This window comes from Calonectris borealis, chromosome 22 (genome assembly GCF_964195595.1).
Source record: "Calonectris borealis chromosome 22, bCalBor7.hap1.2, whole genome shotgun sequence".
NCBI lineage: Eukaryota > Metazoa > Chordata > Aves > Procellariiformes > Procellariidae > Calonectris > Calonectris borealis.
In genome coordinates, this window is record NC_134333.1 from 8,119,430 (window position 1) to 8,127,898 (window position 8,469).

Sequence of the window (8,469 nt, forward strand, 5' to 3'; positions counted from 1 at the left end):
TCTGCCGCAATCTGTCCCCATCCCCCTTCTGCTTCATGCCAGCCCACCTCCGATATTGCGGCAGCCCTCGGGCCCATGGTGAAACGCTCCCCCGAGGCCCAGCCAGCCTCTGCTCGGAGGCTACACAGGTCCCATGGCAGGTTTAGACACAGTGAAGACAACGGCTGCAAACTCAGGGCAGGAACAAACCTCTTGCACCCCACGGACAGGGTGTTTGGGAAGAGGCGATGGTGCAGCAGGTCTCTGCCGTGTGTTGAGGAGGGTGTGGGTCTACTGCGATGCTGGCGGCGGCTGCTGGGGCTCCGGGAACACATGGAGACGGGCCTGGGAGTCATCTGAACACTGTGCTTGTAGGAAATTGCTTTCGACCCCACTTGGAGCAGCGTTTTCCTGCTTTCCAGGCCACTGCTTGGTCTCATCGATGGGCCGGCCCTGCTCGGCACCGAGTCCCTGGGGCAGAGGGGGTCCCTCAGCACCTTATCCCCAGAGACGCTCCGAGGTGGGGGTTCCCCAGCTGAGGATGGACACAAGGAAGAGGCTCTTCCTCAGGCGGGGGGTTCCCCACCACTCCCCTACAGCCAGTACCTCCACTCCGCGTATCTCCCTAGCCAAAAAAAAAAGACAAAAATAAAAGTGGTTTTGTTCTTTCTCGCAGACGCTAAATAAACCCACCAGCTCGACCCCGGCCTCTGTCTTCCTTGCGGCAGCGGGGTCACAGGGCCAGTGGCCTCCGCCTGGGCCATGCCAGCCACGCCAGGGCCCGGCCCCGGGGCCAAAGCAGAGCGCCGGGGCCCGGGCTGCCCCTAATCCGGGGCAATAACCCGGCTGCAGCCGCGTTTCCTGCGCTCGGAGGGGATTGACCCGTTAATCGACGTTAAATGGCTGGAAACCTGCGTCAGAGCCGGCTAAGCCGCTGCTGAAGGGATTCGGGACGCTTCTGGCCTGGGCTCAAGCCAGGGCCGGGCCTTTGGGGCCGGGCCTTTGGGGCCGTTTCCCTGAGGCCTCTCACGCCGCCCACTCGCGTTCGCGATTCCCCCCCCCCCCCCCGTGGCACCGGCTCCGCGGGGCCGCTACGATGTAAGGCCGCTGTGAGGCGGCGTCGCTACGTTATAACGCGACGGGAGGCGGAGCGGAGGGCGCTTCCATCCAATAGCAGCGCGGGAAGGCAAGAGTGTCAGCCCGCGCGCCCAATTAGCACCGGGAACTGGGAGCGCGCCCGCCGTCCTCTGCCCCGCCCCGGCGCTCCCGCGCATGCGCAGTGAAGAGCCGTCGCCCCCGCACAAAATGGAGCCCGGCGGGGGCCGGGAGGGCGCGGGGAGGCGGGGCCGGGACTCTCGGTGCTGCCGCCCCCCCCGCCCTACCCCGGCCCGGTTCGCTGCCGCTTCCCGCCGCTTTACCGGAGCGGCGATAGAAGAGGGCAAAAAGCACACGAGGTCCCACCGAGATTTGAACTCGGATCGCTGGATTCAAAGTCCAGAGTGCTAACCATTACACCATGGGACCGCTGCGTGCACACCCCGCCGCCGCGCCCTCAGTCTGCCCCGCCGCCGCCCACGGGGGAGCACCCCCCACGCCCCGGTCGACACCCCCCCCCCCCGTGACAGCGGGGCTCTGCTTCTCAAACCCCCCCCCGCAGCCTCCGGTACCCTCCGTGCACGTCCGCGTAGCCCGGGGATGGCGCAGCTCCGCTCCATACCCGGCGGGGGGGAGGGGGCACGGAGTGGGTGGGATCGTCCCGTGTCCACCGCGGGCAGCCTCCGGACCCTCCCGGGGGGGGGCTCAAGGGCACCGACCGGTCGCTCTCGGTGCCCTTGAGCCCCCCACCGGGAGGGTCCGGAGGCTGCAGAGCGGTTGGGGAGCAGCACCGATGCCGCACGCCCGGGATGCAGCTGCATCCCCGTGGGGGTCGGGGGTGGGGGGGGGCTTTGCAGAGGGTCCATCCCCCGCTCCCAGCACCCCCGGGCAAGAAAATTATATTAATTATTCCTACAATCCCTATTAAATTACGGTACCGGCCCCCTTTGGGTGCTACCGGCACCGAGGACAGGCCGTAGCATCATCTGGGATGTCCCTGAGCTTCATCGCTGCCACCCTCCTTCCTCGTCCCCAACCCTCAACACCCATTTCCCCCCTTTAATTCCCTATTTTTCCCTCTATTTCTCCATTTCCCCCTCTATTTCACCCCTCTATTTCTCTATTTTCCCCTCTATTTCTCTATTTCACCCCTCTATTTCTCTATTTTCCCTATATTTCTCTATTTCCCCCTCTATTTCCCCCCTCTATTTCTCTATTTTTCCCTCTATTTCTCTATTTTTCTATTTCACCCCTCTATTTCTCTATTTTCCCTATATTTCTCTATTTCCCCCTCTATTTCACCCCTCTATTTCTCTATTTTCCCCTCTATTTCTCTATTTTTCTATTTCACCCCTCTATTTCTCTATTTTCCCTATATTTCTCTATTTCCCCCTCTATTTCACCCCTCTATTTCTCTATTTCCCCCTCTATTTCTCTATTTCCCCCTCTATTTCTCTATTTTCCCCTCTATTTCACCCCTCTATTTCTCTATTTTTTCCTTATTCCCCCCTTCATTTCTCTATTTCCCCCCCTTTATTTCTCTATTTTCTCCTCCCCCCAACTCCACAAAAACACACAAACACTATTTTTTTTTTTTGCTTGTTTGTTTTTTTTTTTTTTCTCTTTATTTTTAAAAATGAAACAGTGGAGTAAAGCGGTTTGTGGCCAAAAAAAAAAAAAAAAAAAAAAACAAAACACAACAAAAACAACCTCGCTGGAAGAGAAATGGAGCCCACGTCCATCCGTAATCCCAACTCCACATCCAAGCCGACAAACTGCCTCACGCGAGGGGACAAGGGAAGAACACGGATTAGAAGAGGCAAGGAGGGGGAAAAGGCGAAAAGAAACAAATCAGCTGAAAAAGAGGAAAAACAATATCATTACAGGAAAGTACAATTTATTTTTTTTCTGAATAGCCTGAAATTGTATTGGGGCGGCTGCCGGGAGAAGCAGCACCCTTGGGTGCACCCGTCCCGTGGATGAGGCGGTGCTGGGTGCTCCCGGCGTCAGGGTGCAGTGATGTGGCACCCCAAATTCAGCTCAATCACCCCCCTCGTGCTGCCATCAACCCGCTGCCGCCGTCCTGCCCCAAAAAAGCCGCTGGAAAAAAAAAAACAAACCAAAACTCCATCGACTGCAATTCCCCCAGCAAAAAACGGGGTTCAGCCCCGCCGGGCCGGGGAAGCGAGGAGGATGGAGGTGTACTGCTGATGGAAGAAGTAAATATCAAAGTTCAAAAGGCAAAAAAAAAAAAAAAAAAAAAAAAAGAAATGGAAGTTTGAGCATTTAAAAAAAAAAAAAAATCAGTCACAACCAAACATTTCGGACTGCTGAGGTCTGGAGCTTTTACAACTAATGACCACTTTAAAGTGAAAAGAAAGCCCATAAATTCTATTTTTAAAGAACATTTTTCTTTGGAAAAAGAGAGTAAGTTTTTTCTTTTTTTTTTTTTCCCCTAAACTACAGCATGTGGAGTTGCCACTACCTAGTTTTTAATCTATTGTCGCTAAGAGGTAGATAAACAAAAATGAATTGGTTATATATAAGGTCGTGCCCCCGGGTCTGACGTGCGGTGAAGCCGAGGGGCTCCACGGGCACCGGCCGCTCGGGGCTCTCAGGAGAATCTTGAGCTTCGCGGGGGGTTTCGCCTCCTCTGGAGCCACCCTAAAATTCGCCGGGTTTCAGTTCGGCCACGGGAGCCGAGGGAGGCGGCAGTGGCACGGGGAGGGGGTCGGGGTGTAGGGCCAGGTTTCCTCCTGAAGTCAAGGAATTCGATCCCGAGATGAATCCAGATGCGCTTCGAAAGAACCGACGCGATTAACTGCTGGATAACGAACGCTCACACCGATTACGGCCATTTTAAGGATTACTTTCTGCCCTGATTCCGGTCAATCCCATCAATTTCCCGGGATGATCTACCAACAGCGATGGGAGAGCCCGGCGAGCCTGGCACCGTTCCCTGCCTCCCGTCCCTGCCGCGGGCAGCCCTGCCGGGGCCGTGCTCCGGATCAGCCCTTCCCCACCCCAAAACATCGGCAAACTCCTTCCCGCTGGCCTTAGTGTTGCTTTGCAGAGACCATTTCCCAAACTGGTCCAAAATAAATGGCTTCAGTTCTGTCGTACATCCCGACTCCCGGGGCTTAAATTATTAATTAATTCTTTTTTTTTTTTTTTTTTCTTTTTTTTTAAGCAAATCTCTTTCGGTGTTAGCTTGTGCTGATCTGCAGCACCCAAATACTTTCCACAGTTCATAACCCACCGCTCTCCCGCGCCGGCGGGGACGGGCTGCGGCCGTGGTCTGGCAGAGCACCCCACCATGGTCCGGCAGAGCACCCCACCGTGCCCTGGCAGAGCACCCCACTCCCACGGTCCAGCAGAGCACCCACTGCCGCCGCGCCCTGCCGCCGCTCAGAGAGGTATTCGTCTTCAACAAAAAACTAAATAATTCTGACAGGGACAGCACAGCAGCAGGGATCAAACGCACACCCGCGTCAGCCCGGGGCTGACTTTCCAAGGGGTCCGACTCGGCCGCTATCCCTCCCGGCACCCCTGGGAGCCTTCCTCATCGGCTCTCCTCTTCCTCCTCCACCACGCAGCTCTCCCTCACCGCAGGGCGGAAAGTCGGGACCCCAGAACTGCCTCCGCACCGGCCGGGAGGGGCTCTGCGGAGCTCGGGGGTGCCGGAGACCGGCTCCTGCGGCGGCGAGGGACCCCCCGCCGTCCCTCGGGGCTCCCTGGCAGCTCTGAGGTAGTTTGCACGTGTACGTTTCCAGCTCGCAGCACCTCCACAAAAAGTCACGATTTAAGAGCCTCTGGCTGGTTTCGCTCTGCTCTGGATCTTATCCACAATCGCAAATGAGTTAAAAAAGAAATAAAATTTAAAAAAAAAAAAAAAACCAAAACAAAAATAAGAAAAAAGGCTGATTTAACCGAACGGGGACGCATCTCTCTCCTCCCCACGCACCGCCGATGCGGAGCTGCCGTCGGGCATCCCGAATTAATTCTAGCCTGGAACAGTCATCGCCAAGCACCCGCTCCGAGGCCGCTTCCCAAGCGCTGGGTACCCGGCACCCACCTCCGAGCAGCAAACCGAAGCCTCCCGAGCTCAAGCATCCCGCTGCCCCATCGCCGCTCCCGGAATCCCGGAATCCCAAAGCAAATCCGAAGCCCAAATCCTTCACCCTCCGGCGGGGAAAGCCCACGGTCGTACTCGGCACGGCACAACCCGAGCCAGCGCGTTATGAGGATGCTTAAATACTTCCGTGCCCCCTCAGGAGAATACGTGTTTCACAGGATCACACCCATTTCATCCAAACAAAACAAAAGCTACAACGGGAAAAAAGAAATTAAAAACGACTGGGAAAAAAAAAAATCAGAACACACCCCCCGCCCCCCAAAATAAACCCCTTCGGTTACTAAATTCTCTGAAAACAAGAAAGTTCCAAAAATCTCAAGAGCCTATGTCGTGTGGACCAGCAGGGGACAGGGAGGGAAGACCTACATCAATAAAAAGAAATTAAATTAAAGAAATGTCTTCAACTGTCTTATAGCAAGTCTGCGTTTCTGATCTTTTCTCCAGAGTCTAAAAAACACTCAAAATAGTCGGAGCTAGAAATTTAAAAAGATTTTTTTCTTTTTCTGGCACTGATTAACTACCCGACTAACTTTTACTGCTTTTTTCTTTTTTTTTTTTTTTTTTTTTTAATATACGCACTAAAAAAATAAAAACAAACCCAAAACCGAATGCCCAGGAAACATAAAATGTAGCTTAGAGGCAGTTTCTTTTCAATATTTACAATGGATTTTCCTCTAGTTTGACTCCGTAAAACCCCTCCACGCTCGGCAGCCGGGTCGGGCTGCAGGGAGGGAGCACGGCCCCGGCAGCGCGGCTGAGCCCACGGATGCTCTTTGCGGCCAGGAAAGCGTTCGGAGCTTGGAAGAGAAGAAACATTAGCTGGGATTTGGGGATTTTTTTTTTTTTTAAAACTTTTTCTCTCTTTTTCTCCAGCTGAATGGCCAAAGAAGACTCTGATAGCATTAAAACGAGGCGAACCCCCAAATCCAAGTCTCTCCGTAGGGCGGCGGCAGCCCGTTCCGGCGATGTTTGGCACGGGATACAGCACCGAGGAGCACCAAGTGCTTCCCAGACGGGAATTTGTTCATCCTCCCACCAGCCCCGGGAGGTGGGAGAGCAGCATCATCCCGGGGGGGGGGAAACTGAGGCACGGAGAAGCCCTTTTTTGCGCTTTCCTTTCCTTTTTGCCCCATGGCAGGAGCAGCGGCACAAGCTCTGCCTCCACCTCCTCCCCGGCACGACCCGGCCAGCAGAACCCCGTTTTACCCCTCCCTACGTCCCCCCCCTCGCCCCAACTTAAAAACTCCGCATCCCTCCTCACCCCACGGACAAGGACGTTTCCGACCCCCAGGACGGGGCAGGGCTCATAGGGAAAAAAAAAAAAAAAAAAAAAATTAAAATGCAAAATTCAACCCAAATTATTTCTGCGAGGATCAAACCAAGGCAGAGAGGAGCCGACGGCGCCGCTCGCCCCTCCGTGCGGGGGTTCCCCCTAAATTACCTTTTATTCTGGTGCAAAGGAAGCGGCTAGAGGAGCTACCGCGGGGCCGGGGATCCTTCCTGCTCGCTTTCGGGGTTCGCTAGAGCTTTTTTTTTTGTTTTTGTTTTCTCCTGCTTATTCGTTCCAGGCCTGATCCAGGCGCTCGCTCGCGTCTCCTGCCACCCATCCCACCGGCCAGCCGCGCCGGGGAGCCCGGTTTATCCCGCTCTCACGCTTTCCAGCTCAGCTTGGCTCTCCGGAGAAAGATGGGAGATGCTCGGAGGCGTCTTCCTTACTGCAAATCACTTTATATAAATAATTTCCCTTGGGAAAACAAAGAGATTTTCCGCCTCCCCCCCCCCCCCAAAAAAAAAAAGCACCGATCGCCCCCACGTGACGGCAGCGGGACGGGCTCGGGAGGGGGAGAAGCATCAAAGGTTTCCCTGAATCATTAGATTTTAGGTCAAGATTTTTCTCACTGCAACAACCAGATCAACAGGACTGGGGGTGCTTGGGGTGGGATTTGGGGGTTTTTTTGGTTTTTTTTTTCTTTTTTTTTTATCCCTCAATGATACAGTTTGAACCAGTTATCAAAAACGCTTGCTGTTGGAAAAGACAATTATAATCACCGATGTCTGAATACACTGTTCTGTGCAAGGCTGGAAAAAAAAAAAAAAGTAGAGAGCCAGAGATTTCAAGTAATAAGAAACCGTTTTTCCTAGGACAAATGCCAGTCTTCCTTAAAAAAAAAAAAAAAAAAAAAAAATTAAAAAAAATGAGGAAACCCCCGCGGAAGCCCCTCTCCCACCGCCCCGAGGGGCAGGAGCTGCCGGCCGGGCGCTGCCAGCCCTGATTTTACTCCTTTCACCCCTAATTTATGGGGAAAAAAGGGTCAGTGACGGGCCGGATCCCGCGCTCCTCACCCACCCCAAATATTTTTTTTGGGGGGGCGGGGGGAGAGGCACGGGGCGGCGGGATGGGGGCGGCAGCGCCTGCCGCTCCTAAATTCACTTTAGCACCACTGAATTTTTGATATTTTTTTAAATAACATTCAAAAAAAGGATATTTTTCCTGCAGGTACGGTGAAAAATAGCAAGATGGGACTTTAAAAAAAACCCCCGTGAACCTTTTAGAGCGGGCAGAGAGGTTCAGGCCATCGGTCCTCAGGGCCGGATCCGTCCTCTCTCCTCGATGTGCGTTTATATAAAAAAAAAAATTGGCTCCCATTAATTTCTCTCTCTCTCCTTCTCACTTTTTTTTTTTTTTTTTTTTTTTTTTAAAAATCGCTTATCCTCGGTAAAACGGAGGCAAATCTCTGTAAAATATTTCACAGCATCATAGTGGAGAAGATGGTTCGACGCTGCCTCCGTGGCAACACAGGAGGCCGATTCATTTGGGTTCTGGGATATATATAGATATATATATAGACAGGTATATATATAGATATATATATGGCTTCCAAGTGTTTTTTTTAAAAAAAAAAAAAAAATCGCCTGAGCTGGTGCGGTTTAAATACCAGCGAACCCCGTGTACCCCACTTTGCATAGTCAGCGCTGCCTAGGAGTCCGTCCTCGCGTTGGGAGGGGAAGATTTCTGATCCCGAAGCTCTTTAATGACCTGATTTCTCGCTGGAGTTGGATTGAGAAAGGCCCTTCAGCCAGAGGCGGGTTTTGGTTGGGGTTTTTTTTCTTTTCAATTTTAAAAAAAAAAAAAAAAAAAAAAAAGAAATGAAGTTTTTCCAATTGAAAAAGTTGGCGGGCTCCAAATTTGTCCGAGGTCTCGAAGAGTCGCGACATCTGCCAGCTCTTGTGTTGTGGTGAAATTCATTCACTGGCTTGAA

The 8,469-nt window shown here is 53.0% G+C and overlaps 1 non-coding gene across 1 annotated transcript; it reads right to left on the bottom strand.

Annotated features, from left to right (window-relative positions):
* Positions 1-1,431: 1,431 nt before the first annotated feature.
* Positions 1,432-1,503, bottom strand: TRNAQ-UUG (transfer RNA glutamine (anticodon UUG)). The gene has a single exon. It is a non-coding gene; the product is annotated as a tRNA-Gln (tRNA).
* Between the last annotated feature and the right edge of the window lie 6,966 nt (positions 1,504-8,469).